Below are 21,653 nucleotides of genomic sequence, written 5' to 3'. Positions count from 1 at the left end.
TCTCAATAGATGCAGAAAAAGCTTTTGACAAAATTCAACACCCATTTATGACAAAAACTCTCCAGAAAGTGGGCATAGAGGGAACCTACCTCAACATAATAAAGGCCATATATGACAAACCCACAGCCAACATCATTCTCAATGGTGAGAAACTGAAAGCATTTCCTCTAAGATCAAGAACAAGACAATGCACTCTTGCCACTATTCAACATAGTTTTGGAAGTCCTAGCCATGGCAATCAGAGAAGAAAAAGAAAAAAGGAATACCAATTGGAAAAGAAGAAGTAAAACTGTCACTGTTTGCAGATGACATGATACTATACATAGAAAATCCTAAAGATGCCACCAGAAAACTACTAGAGCTAATCAATTTATTTGGTAAAGTTGCAGGATACAAAATTAATGCACAGAAATCTATGACATTCCTATACACTAATAATGAAAGATCAGAAAGAGAAATTAAGTAAACAATCCCATTCACCATTGCAACAAAAAGAATAAAATACCTAGGAATAAACCTATCTAAGGAGGTAAAAGACCTGTACTTGGAAAACTATAAGACACTGATGAAAGAAATCAAAGATGACACAGATGGAGAGATATACCATGTTCCTGGATTGGAAGAATCAACATTGTGAAAAGGGCTATACTACCCAAAGCAATCTACAGATTCAATGCAATCCCTCTCAAATTACCAATGGCATTTTTTACAGAACTAGAACAAAAACCTTAAAATTTGTATGGAGACACAAAAACCCCGAATACCCAAAGCAAGCTTGAGGGAAAAAAATGGAGCTGGAGGAATCAGGCTCCCTGACTTCAGACTATACTACAAAGCTACAGTAATCAAGGCAATATAGTACTGGCAACAAAACAGAAATATAGATCAATGGAACAGGACAGAAAGCCCAGAGATAAACCCATGCACATATGGTCACCTTATCTTTGATAAAGGAGGCAAGAATATACAGTGGAGGAAAGACAGCCTCTTCAATAAGTGGTGCTGGGAAAACTGGACAGCTACATGTAAAAGAATGAAATTAGAACACTCCCTAGCATCATATACAAAAATAAACTCAAAATGGATTGAAGACCTAAATATAAGACTGGACACTATAAGAGTCTTAGAGGAAAACATAGGAAGAACACTCTTTGACATAAATCACAGCAAGATCTTTTTGGGACCCACCTTCCACAGTAATGGAGATAAAAACAAAAATAAACAAATGGGACCTAATGAAACATAAAAGCTTTTGCACAGCAAAGGAAACTATAAACAAGACAAAAAGAAAATCCTCAGAATGCGAGAAAATATTTGCAAACGAATCAATGGACAAAGGATTAATCTCCAAAATATATAAATAGCTCATGCAGCTCAATATAAAAAAAACAAACAACCCAATCAAAAAATGGTCAGAAGACCTAAATAGATATCTCTCCAAAGAAGACATACAGATGGCCAAGAGGCACATGAAAAGCTGCTCAACATCACTAATTATTAGAGAAATGCAAATCAAAACTACAATGAGTTATCACCTCACACCGGTTAGGATGGGCATCATCAGAAAATCTACAAACAACAAATGCTGGAGAGGGTGTGGAGAAAAGGGAACCCTCTTGCTCTGTTGGTGAGAATGTAAATTGATACAGCCACTATGGAGGTTCCTTAAAAAACTAAAAATAGAATTACCATATGACCCAGCAATCCCACTACTGGGCATATACCCAGAGAAAACCATAATTCAAAAAGACACATGCACCCCAATGTTCATTGCAGCACTATTTATAATAGCCAGGTCATGGAAGCAACCTAAATGCCCATCGACAGACAAACGGATAAAGAAGATGTGGTACATATATACAATGGAATATTACTCAGCCATAATAAGCAATGAAATTGGGTCATTTGTAGAGATGTAGATGGACCTAGAGACTGTCATACAGAGTGAAGTAAGTCAGAAAGAGAAGAACAAATATTGTATATTAACGCATATATGTGGAATCTAGAAAAGTGGTACAGATGAACAGGTTTGCAGGGCAGAAATAGAGACACAGATGTAGAGAACAAACGTATGGACACCAAAGGGGGAAAGTGGGGGTGGGGGGTGGTGGAATGAATTGGGAGATTGGGATTGACATGTATACACTGATGTGTACAAAATAGATAACTAATAAGAACCTGCTGTATAATAAATGAATAAATAAAATAAAATTGAAATAAAAAAAGAAAGAGCAGAGGTTACACAGGGTTATGAATACCAAGAGGTGGGGATCACGTGGTCCATTCTATAGTGTGTCTAACACAGGCTCCTCATTGGTTGTGCAGTGAAGCCCAGACCCTCAGTAGAGGCAGGAGAGCACAGTGGGTATGAGTAGCAGTGACTATTTGGACAGAATTAAGTTAGGGTCTTGAACAGACCACTTTCTGCATGACTTTGTGAAGGTCTTAAACTCTCTAGGTCTCTATTTGCTCAGATGGGGTTGGTAATAGAATAGTACCTACCTTATGTGGTCATGGTAATGATAAAGAGGAATATTAAGGTTCATAGGAGACCTAATGAAGATTAAGAACCCAATGATGTTAAGGGTTATTTTTCTTGGTTTTGCATATAAAACATTCAGTAATCTTTGTTATTATTTCTCCTCCAGGCTTATATTTATCATATCTTCCAACTCCCTATATTTTCCCTTGGGCTTTAGTCCCTATGAATTATAGGACATTTTCCCAATGCACTGGGCTCCTTGATGTGCCAGTATTTTCATCTGTGCTTTTCCCAGTGATCAGACTGTGTCCCCTGCTTCCTTCTCTCTTCTTCAGGAATCAACTGAACATCACGTCTTGTGAAGCCTTCTATGACCTCAGGATACTTGGGTGTCCCCCACCCCCATACCAACTCTGGTCCCACAGCACCCTCTATTTGATTGCCTACTTGTGTGTCTTCTCCACTGAATTCTTGAGAGCAGGTTCTGTGTCTTTCCTTTTAGAGTCCTAGACACCTAGCAGAGTAGTCTGGGACTTTGTAGGTGCTCAGTTTCTGTTTTGGGAAATAATAAAATAATGGTAAACACCATTTTATATACACGATATTGGTGAGGTTGTTAGGGCAGATGGCATGATTGAAACATAGAGAAAGTAAATGATTTTCCCAAGATCACATGATGAATAAATGGCAAAGCTGGAGACAAGCACACCTCTGCTGATTCCATATACATAGAGTGACCTTTTAGGAACAAGGGAATACTGAGAGCCTAAGGGGAATGACATATAATACTTCTCTAAACCTCTTTTGTGGGAATAAGACATTTTGTAAAACAAAAGAAGTCTCAGAAAACTCACGGCCTGTTACTTAATTGGTCAATGAGTTGCCTGGCCATTTGGAATAACAAGTGGATGAACTTGTGCCCTGAGAACCTTCCATCGTACTGTCCTGGGAAGTTCAAAAGCAGTCTGTGTGATGGGACAGACATGACTCATGAAAATGATCATCAGTGTTTCCTCTGAATAGGCCAATTATTTCACTGCTCCTCTGTTGAATAGAAATCAGTAATAAACATGGAAGGAAAGGAAAAGGAAATCAGCTAAGTAGCCTGTTGAATGGCGCACAAGCAGAAAAGCAGAAGTCCATGAGAGATTTCTAAAAATGTAATAAATAAAACTCTTTAATCAAGTTAACAAAATAGTTATCTCATGTATGCTTAAGTTAATAGAAGTAATTTCGTATGAGTTTGGTGAGGGTTTTTATTTTCTTCTAAATATCATTGATTTTGACATAGTTCATTGAAAGTTTTCTTTGTTCTGTTTTTCTTATTTTATAAGTAGCATTGTGGCTTCCTTAATGGAAGTACATAAACACAAAACAAACAAAGGAAAAAATATATCTCAAAATCTGCAGTAAATCAAACTGTCTTTATTTGTCTATGTTCACCCTTAGTCTCCACATTGGCATATGTCCATCATTTTTACGTTCTTGTAGTTCCAATACTGGTATAATTTTATAGTAAAATTCTTTAGAATGCAGGCCTTTGAAGAGAGGTTTGGTGATAGATACAACCATGGTCACACCAACATATTCAGTGATTCAGTATATTGTACTGCAGGGCTTTGCATGCTTAACTGGTATTCATGGTTCTTCTCTCCAGGATGGGAGATGTTGGCTGTAGAAGCCAATGAGAGCTCAAAGTGCAAGTGTAGTAGGTAATAATGGTGATTGTTATTATTGTAGTCATCACAATTGCTACCATTTGTTGAGTTATAAAATGAGCTATGTACCCTACATGCATTATCTTATTTAATCCTCACAACAGCTTATTAAAGTGGTACTGGTATTATTGACATTTCTACATATGAGGAAATTGAGGTTCACCAGTGTTAAGTAACTTTTCCGAGGTTATTTGCTTAATGAGTTGCGAGGTCAGGACCTGAAGAAAGTCAGTCTGACCCAAAGCCCCAGTTCTTGTCTAATAATCTGCCTCAACTTAAGTCAACATGACTGGTGTTCTCATGTCAAATTCTTCCATCCACTTAAATCATTCAGTGTTGAGCTATTGATCACCTGCTATGTGCCAGTCAGTCCTTAGGTAGTTATGGCCCCTTCTGTCTGGAGCTGTCACTTCTTATCACTCCCACAGGAAAACTGGTCACTGGAATCCTTATTTGACAGCTCCCTTTTCTCATGAATTACCATCTCCTGCCCTCACCATGGGTGGAAGGGCTTTGGAGAGGCAAAGGAGGATGTTTTGAATACTGAGGAGTTGAGGGTCCCTGACGGGCTAGAGATTCTGATGCAATTTAAAGATATTCTTAGTTTATTGGAATAAAGAAGGAAACAAATAATAACAACAGCCCAGCTTGGGAAACTGGAAACCTGCTTGGGCTCAGGGCAATAGAAACACGGTTAATAGCTGTGTGACCTTGGGCCTCGATCTCTTTATCTTTCTCTGAAGCCTCAATTTCCTTGTCTTTAAAATGAAAGTAGTACTTCCATTTATTTTAAAGTATTAATGTGAGGATTAAGTTACATATTCATTGTAGAGTGGTAGAAACATCAAGTCTACCTTCCCTCTATTTCAGAGGTCAACAAACTACAGCCCAAGGCCCAAATCCATCCTGCCCCCGTTTTTGTAAATAAAGTCTTGTTGGAACATAGGTACACCCATTCATTGGGAATTGTCCATGGTTTTTTCTGTCTGCAATGGCAGAGTTGAGTTGTTGCAGTAGAGACCATGTGACCCACAAAGCCAAAAATATTTACTATCCCGACCCTTTACAGAAAAAAATTGCCAGTCTCTGCTCTATATGTTCAAGCTTTGTCAACTAATTTACAGAGGCTGGTTTCTTATAGAAGCAATAACACTAATAGAGTCACATCTTTTGAGATAAGCTATTCTGAGTCATGTCAATGCTGGTCAATTTGTTTAACAGTGTCATAATTTAAGACCTAATCCTTTACTTAACGCGGAAGCTTTGGTCCAGCAAGGGACCATGGTTGCACTATGGTCTAATGGCAAAGCTGGTGGGCTTTTGAAACAGACCAATTTGAATTTAAAAATCCAGGCAGGATCCTATTTCTTATGTGACTTTGTATAGATCACTTACCTCTCTGAGTCTTTGTTCTGTCATCTGGAAACATGGGTAATGCTGTCTTAAGGGTTGTTGTAAGCTTAGGGGTTTATGAAAGAAGAACCTAGAACAGTGCCTAGAACAGAGTAGGCCTCTGATAAGTGGTGGCTGTGATTATTATGATTATTCTCCCCATCTTAGAGTGAGTGAAGATTGTGGGAAGTTATATGAAAATATTTAGCCCTTAAGGAAAGCTTCCAAGGGAGTAAGAAATACCTGACTGTAGACAAGAGAGAAGAGATGAGGAACATCCCAAGGAATGAAGTTGAAGAGACCTTTTCCTTGAATAGTGAGGCTTTCGAAATGTTGAACTGAGCAACACAGGAGTCTTCAGTGATCTCGCCTGGCTGCACAAGGCTCATGATAGAGGATAATCTGGGAGCAGGAGTTCCCATTCATGTCAGAGTGTGTTTAAGAGGAAGGGAGGGCTACTTTTGCATTTAAAAACTCATCTCTACTTTTGAAATTCACATAGCTTTAACAATTTTTTTTTTTTGCTTCTGTGATTTGGCATGATGAGCTGTGAGATCACAGGAATCTGTTACTTAATGATTCTGGTTTTGCTCATTCATTCCACGTACATTTAGTGAATAATTTCCATGAGACAGGCACCTTGCTAGGCACCCAACAAACAGCCGTGGACGAGGGTTCCATGATCTCTACATTTATGGAGTGCACGTTCCTGTGTGTGACACACATAAAAGAGCCATTACAAGTGATGGGTGTACTGAAGGAAAAGTGCACGGTGCTGAAGGCCTATGACATGGGGTTCTGATCCTACTCAGGATTCGAGGAAGCCCTCATCCCTGGAGGAAGAAAATGTTAAGGTAATAAGAGAGGTCCAGCAGGAGTTACCCAGGTGAGTAGAGAGGACGTGAGCATCCTTCCCAGAGTAAAGGATCTATGCAACATCAGAAGGAAGCCTTCAAGAAGTTGAGTTGAAGGAAACCCTCACCAAGAGGAAATGTACGTGTACGAGCATATAAATATCCTTTTATTTTCAAGATTTGGAAAGAGAGATATATTTTCAAAGACATCATCTCTCCAGCCTGAAATGTTCCAGTTCATCGAATTTACATAACAAGGCATGTTTTACAATACATCACAGAACATATATTAATTGAAAAGGTTAATGTTGAAAAGGATTAATTTCTTCTTCCCTAGCAACACACACCTAATTAAATCTTTCCAGAAGCAGATGGACAATTCCGCCCTCCAAATCAAGATATTTATGTAAATATCACTGAGCTAATTGATACTCAGCTGAATCAAAGGAAGGTAAACAGCACACTTTCATGGTGTCAACAGTTGTGAGTTTGATTTACTGCATTAATGACTTCCTGGAATGAGCTATTATCCAGAGTAAAAGAGATTCTGGGATCTCATTTATTTTCTTGATTATTAGAGTCATGTGCAGACTGGGCCCTGTTTACAGGAAGTATCCAAGTTAGAAGACGGGAACTTTGCACAGGGCCCCTCGGTCCACAGGCAAGAGCCTCTACTGAGGAGTCGTGGTTCTACATGAGCGTTCAACGATGTGCTGAAGAGAAGGGTTAAACGGGGGACTTCCCATCATTAAATTACGGCTCCAGTGAGTCAAGGTGCCGTGCGCTGGGGAAGAGCCTGGACTGAGTGAGATTTTAGAGTTCTAAGTCCAGTGCTTGGCTTTTCCACCATTGACTATATGTTTTTGGTGGGTTACAACTTCTCAGCTCTCTCCTGTCTCAAATAAATGGAGGGACTAGCACCTACTGGCACATGCCCAGGATTGTAGATTTGGAAGTAAATAAGAGAGTAGGTCGGAGGTGCACTGTGAGATATGTATGACTAAGTAGACGTTATTATTATTATTATAAAGGTATTAATATTAGCATTTTATTATATCATGTCTTCTCCAGGTCATGCCAGCCTTCAGGTGAAATGGTCATTCTCTCCCTCCAGCCTCACTGGCCACCTTTTAGATCCTCAAATTTTTCCCTTCTTCAGGCCTTCTGGAATGTTCTTCCTCCCACTGTATGTAAGACTAACTCCTTTTCAATAATGCAGGATTCACTGAAAATGTCCTCTCAGGAAGTTCTTGTTCATTCACTCTAAATAGATGTTCCTCCCTATTTTTACTTCATTACCACATCTTGCTTTATTTTCACGTAACGTGGCATCATTTTTTTTTAAATTGTTATTTATTTATTTATTTTTGGCCGTGTTGGGTCTTTGTTGCTGTGCACGGGCTTTCTCTAGTTGTGGCGATCAGGGGCTACTCTTTGTTGCGGTGGCTTCTCTTGTTGCAGAGCACAGGCTCTAGGCACTCAGGCTTCAGTAGTTGTGGCATGCAGGCTCAGTAGTTGTGACGCACGGGCTTAGTTGCTCTGTGGCATGTGGGATCTTCCTGGACCAGGGATCGAACCCGTGTCCCCTGCATTGGCAGGTAGATTTTTAACCACTGCGCCACCAGGGAAGTCCCACATGGCATCATTTATTTGTGGTAAGTTACGACGTATTTCTTTATTTTCTGGGTTAAGGTATATCTCTCCTATTAGTCTGTAAGTTTATTTCTACATTTCCCTCCACACTTCCTTCTCCCCCGATCACCACACAGCTGGGGTTTTACACTCTGAGGGGGGACGTTTAGCTTGGCATCCCCTGAGGGCTGACTAAATCCTGTTCCTCTCTTTGTTCCTTCTTGTGCACAAGGCGAAGAAGTTGTGTAGAGTAGCAGTTAAAGGCCAGCAATTTTGAGGAAGAGTCCCTGGGTTCAAATCTCTCTCTCTGTTTCCTCATGCATAGAATAGAAATAAAAATAACCCCTTCTTTACTGGGGTGCAAGCGTGCTTAGAATAGCATCAGGCATAGAATAAGCAATCGTAAACACTGCCCATTATTACGATGGTTGCTATGATGATTTCTCTGTTTAAGGAGAGACCTGGCTCCACATCCGACTCACTTTTCATTTCTGCAGAGCCCTCCATTCTAGGCTCCTGTGCCCTCCCCACAGTTCAACCTTTTCAGCCTTTTGCCTTTTTAAAACTGTCCTAGGCCTGGACGGGATCCACTACCCCCATTTGGGACTCTGTTTTGAAGTGGAATTGACAATCTCTCAGGCAGCAGGTGTATTTGTTAAACAGACTGTCGCTGTCTAGCATCAAATTGAGATAAAATCGCTGTTCCTGTGAACCCAGTTTGCTACATCTGTTCTTTTCTGCCCAGAAACACCCATCCCTCAATTTTTCTGCCATCATTTCATGTTTCTACCTATCGACCCACTCCCAGAATATTTCCCCCTCCTTAACTGGCCTTCTCTGCCTCTGATGCACCTGAAAAGGCTGCAGGAAGACAGGCAAGCTCTTTGTTCTTCTTCTCCATTGTCAATGTTCAGCGGGAACTGGGGAGAATTCTGATAAGTGCTGTTCTTGCCCTGATGTCACTGTGACCTTGTTGGTGTTGGGGAGGCCCAACCGAGGCTACCAGTTGGTGTGCAGGAAGGGGGTAACATGCTTCATGCTGAACGTCAATTAACTATAACTATTACCATTTCTGGATTGCAGGTAGGGAGACTGAGTCTCAGGGAGGTTAAGCGCCTTTCCAGGGTCAGGCAGCGAAAGCCAAGGACAAGAACAAAATGGGACAGTATAGCAGGTTGAGAACTAGGACAGCATGAGGGTCAAAGGAGGACTCACTGGACTCAGGATGACCTGTGGCTCCTGTCCGTAGGCACTGGCCTTGTGACCTGGGACAAACGGCTTGGCCTCTCAAAGCTTCCGTGTTCTCATCTGTCAAGTCCGTGTCTAATGACACCCTCCTCCAAGTGCCGGCTGGAGGATTGCATGAGATGGCGCGTGTGTTTTGCACAGCGGCCGACAGCTTGTCTGTAAAGGACCCGCCCCGCCTGACTCCAGGGCAGTGCTCTTTTCCAGGCTTCGCGACTGCTGGCCACTCCTTGCATCTTCTTTTCCGTACGAGAGTGCACATCCGGCTGTTCCTTCACCTGCCTCGTCAAATTCTTGACCCCTGCCCAAGTCGGAATGGTCACTCTCTCTATACGCCCAGGGCCCTTTTCCAGTCCCTCAATGTCAGAGCCTCATTCACTTTGCTTAGTTTTCTGTCTGTCTTCCCCATGGAGCCTGGGTGCCTGTAGGACACTGACTAAGTCATCAGCAAGCTGAGCTCCTAATACCGTGACGTTTTCCAGGGGCTGAATGGAGGGAGCGTACTGCACTGAGTTCGGGGGTACCAGTCTTGCACTGTGTGACCTTAGGAGGACTGTGTCACCTCTTTGGAACTTCTGTTTCCCTATTTTGCAAAATAAAACTTGTAGTAGTTTCCTAGCACTGCTGTAACAATACCACAAACGGGTGGCTTAAAACAACAGAAATTAATTGTCTCACAGTTCTGGAAGCTAGAAGTCTGAGATCAAGATGTTGGCAGGGCTGGTTCCTTCTGGAGGTACTGAGGGAGAATCTGGTCCATGCGTCTCTTTCAGCCTCTGGTGGGTGCTGTCAGTTGTTGACAGTCTTTGGCTTGTGGCAGCAGGCCTCCATCTCTGCTTGGCACTCTCCCACATGTGTCTCCATGTCCAGATTTCCCTCTTCTTCTGACGATACCGGGCATTTCATTAATACCCGCCCATATCCGCTATGAACTCATCTTAACTTGCTGACATCTGCAAACACCTTTTATCCAAGTAAGTTCACATGTACTGGGGGTTAGGAATGAAACGTATTTTTATGGGACACAATTCAACCCACAGCAGAATTATAATCAACAAGGATAACCATGATGCCTGTTACTTAGTAATTGCATTTACATGTTGTGGTTTGATGTTTATATGCATTACCTCTTTTACTTCTCATTTGGGTTGTGTTATTATTTCTGGTTTACAGGTGAGGAAACAAAGACCTCCTGTTAAGTACTCTGCTCAAGGTCACAGAGACAGACAGCAGAGCTGGGGTACAGATGCAAACAGGCTGCAGTGCTTACATCCTTAAGCTCTATATCACTTGGAAAGCAGCATCTCCCTTGTGGTGTGGGTGAAAAGGGATAATGCACATGAGATTTAAAGTTTAATGCCTGACATGTGGCAGCTGCTCTGCATAGGAGTTGCATTCCAAGCTGTGCCGTGTTTCTAAGCGGCCCTGCACTTCCGCGTTTCCACACCCTCACCAGGCCGCCTCCTTTCCTCCGTCTTCTCTAAGCTCTCATTGCATCTTTGACATCTCCCCTTGGACGTCTGATAGGCATCTCAAACCTAACACGTTCATAACGGACCTACTGATTTTCCTCTCCAAATCTGCTCCCCACTCCCAGGCCTTCCTCACCTTAGTAAATGGCACTGCCATCCCCAGCGTAGTTCAGGGTACACACTTCAGAGTTAGGTTTGCTCCCTCTTTACATGCACAACCCATTCTCTTCCATCACGAAGTCCTGTCCATCTTACCGCAGAATACATCGTACCACGTTCAACGTGACAATCCCCATTCAGATCACCTCATTTCTCACCTTGACAAAAGCCAAGAGTTCTCACCGGTCTCCGTGCTTCCAGCCTAGTTCCTCTGCAGCCCATTCTCCACACAGGGGGTGAGCAAGTGATCTGTTTAAAGATAATGCAGATAATGTCAGCATTTCTCTAAAACCCTTCAGTGTCTCCCCATCCCGCTTAGTATAAGATCCAGAGCGACGGATCTGAAGGCCGTGGCTGTGCCTGCTCGTGCCCTCACCTCCCCACACCCCACTGCTCGCTCTCACCACACCAGGTTCTCTCCATCCCTAGAACAGGTCAAGCTCATTTCTGTCTCAGAGCCTTTGCAAGAGCTATTCTTTTTGCTTAGAAAGTTCTTTCTCCCATTCTGGTCGCCATTCAGCCTTCAGCCCAAACATCTCCTCCGATTTGGAGGGTATGGCCTTGCTCTAAATCAATCCTTCATCCCCAGGACTGAGACTAGTGCTTGGTGTACAATAGGTACTCAAGAGATATTTGTTGACCTAATGGAATAGAAGGGATGTGAATTCAGGGGCTATTTTTCATCCTTAGTGCTCAGTGTCCCATAGCAGGCCCACGGTAACTATTTTTTTTAGTGAATGAAAACATGTTTGTTAGATGTGGCTTGCAGACTGAACTTGGGTAAAGAAGGCAGTATGTCTTTTGTGTTCTCCACTTAGCTTTCATGTTGTAACCTCTGGTTTAGAGGAGACAGATGCCCCTAATTTTCTAACATTCTCCTAAAGGATGATCTTTCTAATTCCCTGCTCTGTGTCAGCCAGGCTGCATTTCAGTGGTAAGCAGGGCTGGGAAAGCTGGAAATGGGGCTGCCTTTCTCTCTGGGGAAAAGTTACTGTTCGTTCTGGCTACTGCTTCCACTCCTGGCCATAGCCTGGTAATTTCAGCCCTCAGCCAAACAGAGGGACAACGGTGCTGATGAAATGAAGATACTCACGGAAATATTACTGAGCAAATTGATGCTCAGCTGAATTAAAAGAAGGGAAACAAGACGGGAACATGATATTAACAGCTGGGAAGATAATTTACTGCATTAACGACTTTTCCTGGCAAGCTGTTCTTGGGAGGACAGAGACCCAGGATCGAGTTCATTTTCTTGATGAGTGAAGCTGAATGCAGAGGTGACACCCGGTACATGAAGCCTGATAAATCATATAACTCGTAAATCACCTAGCCCTGATGCGAAAATCCCCAGTGCTCACATCAGATGCTTTTCCCATGGAGGACCGGCTTTCAGTAGGATTTAAATAGTCTTATTGTTCTCATTCATCACTTTTTTTTGAAAGCCTAGTATGTGTCACTTTGCTGGGTGCTGAGACTAAAAAGATAAAAGGGATGCAGCCACCCTTCTGCGACTGTAGTCTGTCTAGAGAGTCAGAGTTGTAACGCGGATGGCGCAGGAAACATTGCTAGAAATGCCCACAGTGGGAGTACAAAGGAGAAGGTGGTCAGTTCTTGCACTGGGCTGGGAATCATGTAGGCTTCATGAAGGAGGTGACACTTACGAACATGAATAAGAGCTCAACATAGATGAACAGGTCAATCTGGGCAGAGGGACCAGCAAGAACAGTAGGGCAGCTGTCCACCCTTGAACTGTCCATCACCACCTGGAACAGTCACCTTGACCTGACAAGAGGAAAGGATCAGGAACAAAAGGATGTGGTGTGCCTTTGAGGAGTAATAGCAATGAGAAGCAGCAGAATGAATGAAGTAGAATGAAGTTCAGACAGTTATGAGTAGTAGGATAATAATTGGACTTAGGGATGCAAGGGATGCACTCTGAGAGATGAGGCTGGAGAAGGAGCCAGAGTTGGGTGTGGAAGGGCATGTCAGGCAAGGCAGGTGAGACTCTCTCCAGCAGGTCTGGAGAGCCCCTACATGATCTGGTTTACATATAAGAAAAAAATCTGCATGTGGAGTGTGGATTCAGTCTTTAAAAAAAAAAAAACTCAAAACAAAACAAAAACTAGAGATGAGAAGCAGACTAAGAGGCTAGAAATAAGGCAATAGCTATAGAACTAAAGTAGAAAAGCGGATGCAAGAAATGTAAAGGAGGAAAAAGGACGAAACACGGCCACCAATGGTTGTTACAATAGCAAACAGAGTTGGGATGACAGTCATGCCACACAAGTGGACACAACACTCAATTGAATAAAATGGCATTTGTCAAACCTTAAGTAAAACAGTTTAACTCTCAGATGGAAGGGGAGGCAGGAGGAACGTCTGTTTCTCGAGTTACACGATGGACAATACTGAATGAATAGTGTACATTTCTCTCTCTCCAAAGTCACTCAGCAAGGGTATCAGGTTGTATGCTCTGCCTGCAATGGGCTCCCTCTCCTGGGGTGACTAGGGACTGTCCAGCCTACGCCTTCTTCCTGGTCTACACACCAGTGTGAACACCTTCCTGTCAGCTACCTTCAGCTGGAAGTCTCTTAGATACTCACGCTCACCGGTCCAATATTGAAGAAAGTACGAAGCTCTGGGTCCACCTCCACTGGCCATGTCTCCTAACCCTTATTTCCAATCTTCTCTGAGTCCTGAAGTTTCTATTTCCTAAATACGGCGTATCCTCCTCCATCCCATTCTTTTTTTTTTTTAATTTATTTATTTATTTTATTTTTGGCTGTGTTGGGTCTTCATTGACACGCGGGCTTTCGCGCGGGCTTTCTCTAGTTGCGGCGAGCAGGGGCTACTCTTCACTGCGGTGCGCGGGCTTCTCATTGTGGTGGCTTCTCTTGTTGAGGAGCACGGGCTCTAGGAACGTGGGCTTCAGTAGTTGTGGCACGTGGGCTCAGTAGTTGTGGCGCCTGGGCTTAGTTGCTCCACGGCATGTGGGAATCTTCCCTGACCAGGGCTCGAATCCGTGTCCCCTGCATTGGCAGGCAGATTCTTAACCACTGAGCCACCAGGGAAGCCCCATCCCATTCTTGATTACTATTCCCTTTTGTATTAGTTTCCTTGGGCTGCCGTAAACAAAATACCATAAACTGGTGGCTTAAAGCAAATGAATATATGTATAACTGAATCACTTTGCTGTACCCCTGAAATTAACACAACATTGTAAATCAACTATACTCCAATAAAATTGAAAAAACAACAACATAAATGTATTTTCTTGCAGTTCTGGAGGCTAGAAGTCTGAAATCGAGATGTGAGTATGGTCATGCTTTCTCTGAAGGCTCTTCCTTGTCTATTCATAGCTTCTGGAGGTTGCCAGCAATCCTTGGCATTCTTTAGCTTGTAGGTGCATCACTACAATCCCTGCCTTCATTGTCACATGGCCTTCTCCCTGGGTGTGTCTCTGTGTCCAAATTTCCCAGTTCTTCTAAGGATACAAGTTGTTGGATTAGAGCCCCTATCCAGTATGATTTTATCTTAACTTGATTACATCTGCTAAGACTTTCTTTTCAAATAAGGTCATGTTCACACACAGGGGATTTGGACTTGTACTTATCTTTTTGGGGGACATAATTTAACCTCAAACCCCTTGGTTCCAACCTTCCCTATCTCTTGAATGGGCAAATGGAATGGTTTGCCAACTACTGTTCTTGTCTCCAGTAACATTTTGCTTTCCACTTCACTTTGGAATTCATTCTGCTGCCAGAGGGAACTTTCTAAAATACGTATCTTGTTCTGTCATTCTCTTGCTTAAAACCTTTCTGTGCTTTATCAAGTTCAAATACCCTATCAAGATAAGGCATTTGGTTATCTGGTCCTTACCAGTCTTTCTAGATTTGTTTCTCAAGTCCTGTGCTCCAGAAAAGATAAAATACTTGCTACTCCATTGATACCATAGCCTCTTTATGTCTCTGGACCTTTCTTCCTCCTGATTTCTCTGCTGGAAATGTTTATCTTGCTTCATCTTCCTAGCAGTATCTAATCATCTTATACATCTTAGCTCAAGCATCAAATCCATTATGTGCAAGGTGATATTTCCTCACTCTACATGTAGAACAGACCACTCTATTTTCTGTGTTCCCACTAATCCCAGTAGAAACTCATCAGAGCCCTTGTTACACATTATTGCACTCATTGGTTTACATATTCAACCCCTTTGCTAGATGGTGAAAGTTTTGTTTTGGTATCTCTAGTGCCTAGCCCATTATAGTTATCAGTAAATATTTTTCACATGAATGCATGGATAAATGTATGAATGAATGCAAGAGGTTCCATCCCTCCCTTTTCTTCAACCAAGCATTGGGAAGAGGTTGGCTAAAAAATTATTCTGGGTAACCCCATAATGTACATTAACATATGTCAGGGCTCTTGGTCCAGACTAGAGCAATAATTGAAGGCTTATTGGGTGCTGGATTTTCTGTCGTTCTCTGCTGAGGCTTTGTGGTGTTGGCCGTTGGCTGCACAGAAAACTTGCTGATCAAGCAAGATTAAGCTTATTAAGCTTATTACAATAAAAGAACATCAAATAAGTCTCCATAGTGCCTCCAAAATAAAAGGTAAAGAGTGATTACTAGTACTATTTTAGGGTAGGTGATCTTCACGGTAGGACTTACAAGATGCAGAACTGGTTGGGTTTGGGCAGAGTTTATGAAATACAGAAAGTCCCTGACTTATGATGGTTAAACTTACCGTTTTTCACTTTACGATGGTGGGAAAGCGAATCATATTCAGTAGAAGCTGTAATGTGAGTTTTTAATTTTGATCTCTTTTCAGGCTAGTGGTATGAGATACCAGCTGCCAGTCAGCCATGTGATCATAAACAACTGATACACTTAAAACCATTCTGTACCCGTCCAGCCATTCTGTTTTTCACTTTCAGTACAGTATTCAATAAATTACATGAGATATCCAACACTTTATTATAGAATAGGCTTTGTGTCAGACAGTTTTGCCCAACTATAGGCTAATGTAAGTGTTCTGAGCACGTTTAACGTAGCAACTACCATTCTACTTTTTGATTTTATGAATCTGGCTATTTTAGATACCCCAGAACTGTAAGTGGAATAATACCATGTTTGCCTTTTGGTGACTGGTTTATTTCAGTTAGCATAATGTCCTTAAGGTTCATCCACGTCATCATGTATTTCAGAATTTTCTTTTTTTTCCCCAAGTTTTGAACAGTATTTTACTGTGTGGAATACACTAGGCTGCTTTTTAAGCATTCAGATTCCTGATCACCAGTCCAGATGTACGGAGTCAAAATTTCTTGGGATGGGGCTCAGGAATCTACATTTATAGTCTTTCCCCAAATTCTCATGCTTATTTACTTTTGAGAACTACTAGTTAACACCATGAGAAATACTCTGCTTGTTGAGACCATTATAAACTCCAACTTCATCCTAATAAGGTGCAAATAATTGCTGGAGGAATAAACAAATGTGATTAAATAGGGAGGAGCAAAGATGAAAGGGCATTTCAGAGCTCAAAATCTAGAGCAGTGATGTCCTTAGGGAAGGAGTAGAGGCCAGTGTATCTGGCTCTGCTGTGGCCTTGAAGTACCAGAATATCATTTCCTCTTCTTGTTCACATCGGGATGAGAATTAATTTTATAATTATCTCCACAAGCCATACAATTCTCATGGAAATCAGCCATGGGACAGGGTGTCCTGACTCTCCCGGGTGCTTAATCATATGCACATGAGAAATGTCAGATTCCTCACTGAGGTTAAAATGAACTGGAACAGCCTATAAGAGCTCTTTTTTTTCCTTTTTAATCTAATTTTAAGGAAATCTCTTTTTTCCCCCACTGAATAATTCAAAAATTTTCAACTTGCATGTTTTAAATTTCTATTGAGCATTCCATTTTCTTCTCCAAATCACATAATTCCAGAGCCCTTTCCAAGTTATTATCTACTGGGCCATTTTCCAAAGAACAGGTTTGAAATGTAGCCAAGCTACCACATGGCAGAGCATGAAAAGTACCAGACTGGAAGCCCTGGTTCTGGGTCGCAGTCTCACTGCCTCACTAACCGGCTGAGTGATCTTTAGTAAGTTTCTTTACCTGTCAAGTTTGTTTTTTCTCACTTTTCTTTAGCAGAGATCATAAACCCTCCCTCAGGATAAGGGTAATTCTTAAATGAGATAATGTGTGTGGTGTGTCTGGTTTTATCACTGACATGAAATAAGTGGCTAATAAATATCGATTCCATTGCATGATAGGTGCATTTCTTTATGTATTCAATCCACATCACTTTTGAGTTGGGAGATGATAGTTATAGAAAACCATTAGTGATTCAATTTTTTTTGCTGTTTTGATGGGTGCAACAGTTTTGATGGTGATCAGAGGTGTGGGTGGTCTGGGGCGACGTTTCTCGAAACAAGATCACCTGGGGACCTTATTAAAATGTAGAGTAGAGTCTAAAGCTCAGTCCTGGGCTTCCGTATTTCTAAAAAAGATCCAGGTGATGCCAGGGTTGCTAATCACAGATCAGTTTCCTCAAAGAGGAAAGGAGGAGCCTGGAGGAGTTCTACGTGTGGCAGAAATGGGCCAGATGCTCAACCACCCCATCTACTCCTCCTGGACAGTCCAGGGGTGCTAGAGTCCCTTGCCAGATGGACCATTTGGCTGGAATCTAGCAATGGACTAAAGGAGGAAGTAATGGACTCCTGATTATACAAGGTCCCATGATATTCTTCCTTCTCTCTCTTTGCTTATCAGTGGGCTGTATGGGAAGAATCCAGTGGAGGGTTCCCAAGAGGGTCTAGAGGATGGTATCACCACAAGACAGAAGGAGCTGTGATCCCAAAACCAATACTTAGAATGCTACTTACTGCTTGGAGTGCCTAGGTAGGCAGTGACCCAAGTAAGAAATAAACTTCGAATTAGAGTTTTCATCTTTTCTGGATATATGAAACTAACACAGTATTGTAAATCAACTATATTTCAATTAAAAAAAAAGAAATAAACTTTGGTTGTGTTAGCCCACTAAGGTTTTGGTTGTTTGTTACAACAGCTGGTATAAATTCCCTGACAGATACAACAGGGAACTAAGCTATGGATTCCTTAGTCTTTGAGGTGAGCTACATGGACGGCACTTCTGGGTCCATCTCCTCCAGCTTCACACAGTCTCATTTATCAACTCCATTGTGTCAAACGGCAATATTTTTCTGTGTGCCATAACCTGAAAAAGTTGAGAAACATTTTAAGTGAAAACAATCTGAGCTCAAGCGTTAGGAAGCCCTGGCATTCCATTCTAAGCACTGTTGTGTTTCATTGCATCACCTCCATTCGTTTTCATTACCTCCCTTTGCCGCAGTTTTCTCAAGTGTCCCGGTCTACTTAATGTGACCATTTTATAAGCCAAATGTTAGAAAACTCCAGTATGCTTGGTAGTTTCAAGGGAAAGTGGATGGAGGGTGATCGTTTGGTGGGAGCAGAAGAAATTTAGCCATAGACACAGCATAGTGGATGGCGGGGGCGAAAGAGCAACCAAAGACTCATGGGCTTGATTTACAAATGACGACTGGAACTCATTTTGAGAAATCAGTTGGGTGTCATGGAATATTTATGGGTCCCTGCTCCTGGCAAGCATTTCATTCAGCTAATGTGCCCTCATTTACAACCCAGCTCCCAGAGCCGGTGCCTGCTGTCCGTCTTCTTCTCCTTCTCACGATTACAAGCAACGTCGCTGTCTACTTTAACAGTGACCTCCAATGATGGGCTGACATTCAGTGGCTGCATATCTTATCATTACCACTGTGCATAGCCAAAAAGGTGCTCCATAAATGCTGCTGAAATTAAAATAGCTGCCTTTATTTATTATAAAGCAGGTCCTCTCAAATAGATATCATGAAACATTTATGGGGATGTAAGAGAAAAAATGTATGCTATATTATATCGAGCCAAGGAAGGAGTGCATCTCTTCACTATTTGAGTTTCACCAGATAACTTTTAGACATGTTCTCATTTGACTCGATATAGAAGTTATTATTTTAAAGATTATTCAAATTATTTAAAGATTATTCAAAGTGGTATCATAAAGTGAAATAATAATGTAGGGATTGCAACCAAAAGTAAGATTGACTGTGAAATTTTTTTTTGCAATTTGGGACTTTGGAGTTGAATATTGGGACTTGGGGGACAGAGTTCTCTGTCTACCTATAAAAATACACTCAATTCAGTATTAGCGTTCTTTATTAGTATGCAAAAGCAGGGAGTTCTCCTTTCCTTTCTTGGAGAAAGCCAAGAATGCTTGCCTTTGATGAATAAGCAACGTGTAATTCTTTTTGATAATTGAAAACAAATGATCTTTCCTTATAACTCTGTGGGAAAATAATAAGCTTTGAAACACAGAGTCCAAACTAATATATATGACAAGCACAAAAGCATTAGATTCTTTAAATTTAAAAAGGTGAGTTGGCACGTGGAAAGAGCAATGGGCTCTTAATCCTAGGTTCTTCATCTCTTAAATAAGGTAGTTATATCAGACAAGCTTTGCAGTTCCCTCCAACTGGAACATTCTATGATTGAAGGTCAGTGAGTCAGGTAAGCAGTAGCACAGTAAGATGGGTTTTCATTATAGGCGTGGGAGCCACACAGACCTGGATTTGATTCCTGCTTCCATTGCTTGTTGAGAAAGCTTGGGTAAATTGCTCAACTTCCCTGAATCTTGAATCTCCCTCTTTTATTTTTCTTAAAATGTAGGGAGAGTATTAAAAATACCTATCTTGCAAGGTGACTGTAAAACTCAATAACAGAGGGTTACTTTCCTAAGTAGGTATTATGGGGTACCTAATAAATGGTTTGTCCAAAGTCACAGAGTCCATTAGAAGCAGAGTAAGCACTTGAACCAGTCCATTGAGCTTTGCATTATACTTAATTGCCCTTAGGTGATATTAAGGATGTCAGAAGTGACACAGATTAAGAGTGTTAAGAACTTGCTGAGGAAGTCCTTGCTCATGTTCTCAGCTTAGCCTGCCATCTTATCTGCTCTGGTTCAAGCCCTAAGCATTGCTCACCCGTGCTCTTGCATTATTCTTCTCGCTAGTCTCCCTTTCTCCAGTATCTTTCGTTGTAATCCACACTCCATCCTGTAGCCAGAGTCATCTTCCTAATGTGATTCTTAAAGGTCACACCAATGTGTATGGCGTGACCTTCTATGGCTTCCTTTCAACTAAGAATAAAGTCCAAGGTCTTTTTTGAGATGTCTTAGGCAGGGTCTAATTGGAAAACAGAGACCACTTGGACATTTAATACAGAAGGTTTTTAATGCAGGGAATTAGTTACAGAGGTGATTGCATTGCTGAGAAGGCAGACAAGGGACAGAGGCAACCCAAAGTTTAGTGACAGGGGGACACTAGCACCAGCCCAAGGCCAGAGGTACAAAGGGAGGAGGTGGCATTACTGGCACTCAGGGACCAGGGTAACCTGAAAGCTGGAACCATCATGGGAAGGTCCGTTTGATGATGGAGGGACCCATGGAGGAGACACACCACATGAAGATACCACATGAAGCAGAGGGTAATGGGAAGAAATCCTGGTAGCTTTCCCCATCTCCTTACTGTTCCTACCCCTCCTCTCCCATTGTCTGAGGCCAGCTAGAAACCAGTTGATACAGGAGCCTGCAGGACCAGCCTCCCTGAGATTCAGAGCAGAGCAAGAAAGCTGAGGACTGGGTTTGCCTAGAACCCACACTGGCTTATATCCACGTCTCTAGACCTGGCCTCCACAGCTGTTTGCTCTTGGATGCTCCACACCTTATAAAATCTCTTCCTGAAAGCTTCTCTTCCTTAACACTAAGATGCTTAGCAAGCACCCACTCAATATTCATGACCTGTTTGTTTGTTTTTTTTAACTACATAGGCTCTGCTGCAAAGACTTTCTTGAACATTGAAGAAGCAGCCAATCAGCCTCACTGAATGAACCTGTCATAGTGCACTGTAATCATTTTTCATTCACATCTGCATCTCATATTTGAAGTCAAGGACTACATCTAATGTCTCTTGCATTCTCAGCATTGAGCACGGGAACTGGTACATAGTAGGTCCTCAACAAGTGTTTATAGAGTGGACAAATGAAAGACCACTCTGACTTCTGTGATCCAGAGTCAAGATAATTGGGCCCATATAAGATTAGTTATTTGTCTAAATCCAACAACCACCTGTACTGGTCAGCTAGGGCTGCCATAATAAAATACCACAGACTGGGTGGCTTAGAAGGTAGAAAGTAATTTCTTGCAATTCTGGAAGTTGGAAGTCTAAGATCAAGGTGCCCGCAGGTTTGGTTTCTCCTGAGGCCTCCCTCTCTCCTTGGCTTGCGGCTGCTGCCCTCCTCCTGTGTCCTCACATAGCTTTTTCTCTGAGTGTGCCTCCTTGGTATCCCTTTCTTCTTCTTACAAGGACATCGGTCATATTGGATGAGGGCTCCACCCTTATGACCTCATTTAACTTTAATTACCTCTTTAAAGACCCTATCTCCAAATGCAGTCACTTTGGAGTTGGGGCTTCAACATATGAGTTTGGGGGGGCATAATTCAGTCCACAAACACCACTCCTCTAGGAAACCTTTTCTAAAGGAGACCCAGATGAGTCTTGGCTTTCCACTGTCCACTGGCTGCTTGCTCAGAAGACCAACCCTCCCAGG

The 21,653-nt window shown here is 42.0% G+C and overlaps 1 long non-coding RNA gene across 1 annotated transcript in view; it reads left to right on the top strand.

Moving 5' to 3' along the window:
- Positions 1–846: 846 nt before the first annotated feature.
- The window catches only part of LOC309646995, a 45,324-nt gene continuing 24,517 nt past the window's right edge, over positions 847–21,653 (top strand). Inside the window, exon 1 of the long non-coding RNA XR_014255723.1 lies at positions 847–20,950. This is a non-coding gene — a long non-coding RNA (uncharacterized lncRNA). The remainder of the gene's footprint in view (positions 20,951–21,653) is intronic.

Source organism: Balaenoptera physalus, assembly GCF_965194825.1.
Source record: "Balaenoptera physalus genome assembly, chromosome: 17".
NCBI lineage: Eukaryota > Metazoa > Chordata > Mammalia > Artiodactyla > Balaenopteridae > Balaenoptera > Balaenoptera physalus.
This window is presented reverse-complemented; position numbering and strand designations above follow the sequence as displayed.